The 2902-nt window shown below is 51.3% G+C and overlaps 1 non-coding gene across 1 annotated transcript; it reads left to right on the top strand.

The window, feature by feature from the left end:
- The first annotated feature begins 1151 nt into the window (after positions 1-1151).
- Positions 1152-1224, top strand: trnam-cau (transfer RNA methionine (anticodon CAU)). The gene has a single exon. It is a non-coding gene; the product is annotated as a tRNA-Met (tRNA).
- Positions 1225-2902: the final 1678 nt, after the last annotated feature.

Raw genomic sequence — 2902 nt, 5'->3', positions numbered from 1 at the left:
AAGTACAAAACCAAAACTACTTCTCTCCAAGCAATTGCAGCCACGTCTATCAGTGGAATAAGTTAGCTGGTTTTTTTTGTTTGTTTCAATCCATCCTTTTTTCCGATTCAATTATGTTTCGAAAAATCCAGCTCTGCCAAAATCCAATATGGACACGGATTTTACGGCCTTGCTCGGGCGAGATTGTAAAATCCCACCTGAGACCAACGAAGATTTCCGTTCTGGGAACTTCACCCGTCCTGGTATCGGGTGGGAGAGGTGGTAGAGTTTCGGCCAGTGTTTTTAAAGTTAAGAGGAAAGATAAAAGCCACTTGATATAACATTAAGCTGACTTGTGGGTGGCATGGTGCCTGCTGCCTCACAGTGCCAGGGACCTGGGTTCAATTCCCGGCTTGGGTCACTGTCTGTGTGGAGTTTGCATGTTCTCCCCGTGTCTGCGTGGGTTTCCTCCGGGTGCTCCGGTTTCCTCTCACAGTCCAAAGATGTGCGGGTTAGGCGGATTGGCCGGGCTAAATTGCCCCTTAGTGTCAGGGGGATTAGCTAGGGTAAAAATATGGGACTACGGGGACAGGGCCTGGGTGGGATTGCTGTCAGTGCAGGCCTGATGGGCCGAATGGCCTCCTTCTGCAGTGTAGGGATTCTATGATTCTATGATTTCATTACAAAGTTCAAGGTGTCCCAAAGACCAAATCCTACACTCTTCTTATCATGTTTTCACCCTGAATTGACACTTCAGATTATGAACCATGTTCATTTTGGCTGCATCCTTTTTTTAAAAGCTTCGTGTTGTTTTCAGCTAACTGCTTGGTTTTTCATGGAGACAAAGAGATTCTGTGGAGGGGTGAGAAGTAGCGGCTGGAGACCCGGGTGCAAGATTCCTGACTTTATCCCCAGGGCCCCTGAGTTTTAGCATGGCCTTTTAAGAGTGTGGCTAATTAAGCTCACGTGTCTTCATCCTGCACTGTTGACCTGGTTGTCTCCATTGTGGGGATAAGCCCTCTGCAATTTTCACTCGGCCAGCTTTTCAAAGAGTTAGGGGTTGACGACATCTCAGAGGTTTTGTGGACCCATAGGCTGCATGAGGGAACCTTTTGACGTTTTTAAAGTATCGACAGCAAAACTGCAAGCACGTGAGCACTGCAAGCAGCCGTGCCTTCATAGCACAGTAGGCAGCGCATCAGCCTCATAATCTGAAGGCCCTGAGTTCAATCCTCAGAGAGGGCAGGATTATTTTGTGGGCGGCACGGTGGCACAATGGTTAGCACTCCTGCCTCATGGCACCAGGGAACCGAGTTCGATTCCTGGCTTGGGTCACTGTCTGTGCGGAGTCTGCACGTTCTCCCCGTTTCTGTGTGGGTTTTCGCTGGGTGCTCTGGTTTCCCCCCACAGTCCAAAAGATGTGCTGGTTAGGTACATTGTCCATGCTAAATTCTCCTCAGTATACCCGGACAGGCGCCAGAGTGTGGCGTCTCGGGGATTTTCACAGTACCTTCATTGCAGTGTTAATGTAAGCCTATTTGTGACACAATGACATAAACTTTCTTTGAAGCCTCTATCTCATGCAATTGAAACATGTGCAATTGACAGAAGAGATCTGAGGGCCAGAGCTGTCTATCAAGCAATTCTTTTGCCTGGTGTTCAGGTGTTTTAACAGTCTAATGGCTTTCTGATTGTGGTGAACCATCGTTGGTTACCACTGTGGGGTTATTCCAATGTTACTGTTGGGTTAGGGTGTTGCCACTGTGGGGGTTGTTATAATGTTGTTGGGTTAAGGTGTTTACACTGTGGGATTAATATACCTGTGGTGGATGTTGTTATGGCACATCCCGGTCGGGCCCCGCCTCCTGGGGAGAGGTATAGGACCCCTCCAGTCTGGATTGGTGTACTCGTGTTAGATAGTTCCATTGTTTGTCAATAAAAGCCTTCAATCGCTGAAGCCTTGTACCTCGTGCTTGATTGTCGCGCATCAATTTTATTGACAAACACTAAACTCTCGACAGTAAAGAGAGTATGGAGCAAATGCTGAAACCAGAGCGTCTGACGCTGGACCCACGTGCGGTCGGTGCCTCTAACACCTTCGACCACTGGCTGAAGTGTTTCGAGGACTACTTGGCGGCCTCTGCAGCAGTTACTACGGACGACGACAGACTCCAGGTCCTCCACGCGAGGGTAAGCGACACGGTCTATCTTGCGATTCGTGCGGCCACCACTTACCCGAGGGCCATCGAGCTCTTGAAGAAACGATACACGAGACCACCCAACGAGATTCACGCTCGTTACCTCCTCGCTACACGACGTCGGCAGTCGGGCGAAACCATGGAGGACTACGCCAATGAGCTCTTGCAGCTTGCCAGGGGCTGCGACTGCAAGGCTGTGTCGGCTGAGCAGTATATGTACGACCTCGCCCGAGATGCATTTGTAGCAGGGGTAGGGTCCTCGTACATCCGGCTTAAGCTACTGGAGAAAGGGAACCTCAACCTGACCCAAGCGATGGAGATGGCTGAGATGCTGGAGGCAGCGTCGAAAAGCTTGGCTCTGTACCCCGAAGACCACGTGGAGACAACGTGGCAGGAGCAAGCACAAATCCCTCCTCGCCCCACGGGTTCGCGCTCCCATATCGACCCGACGACGGTGGCAGCTCCAGGCGGCCAGCGGTGCTATTTTTGCGGAGGGGCCAAGCATCCACGGCAACAGTGTCCAGCTAAAACAGTGATCTGCAGTCAGTGCGGTAAAAAGGGGCACTACGCGAAAGTCTGCAGATCGAAGCCCAAGAACGGCAGTGCAGCCTGTGACCCTCCAGAGCGGAGACAATCTCCTTCGGCGTCGCAGCATCCACGAGGTCCGACCACGTGCGAATCCAGGACGACGCCATCGTGGCTGGCGGAGGAGGAAGATGACCACC

This window comes from Mustelus asterias, chromosome 7 (genome assembly GCF_964213995.1).
Source record: "Mustelus asterias chromosome 7, sMusAst1.hap1.1, whole genome shotgun sequence".
Lineage (NCBI taxonomy): Eukaryota > Metazoa > Chordata > Chondrichthyes > Carcharhiniformes > Triakidae > Mustelus > Mustelus asterias.
Note: the sequence above shows the minus strand (reverse complement) of the source record. Positions and strands in the feature narration are given on the sequence as shown.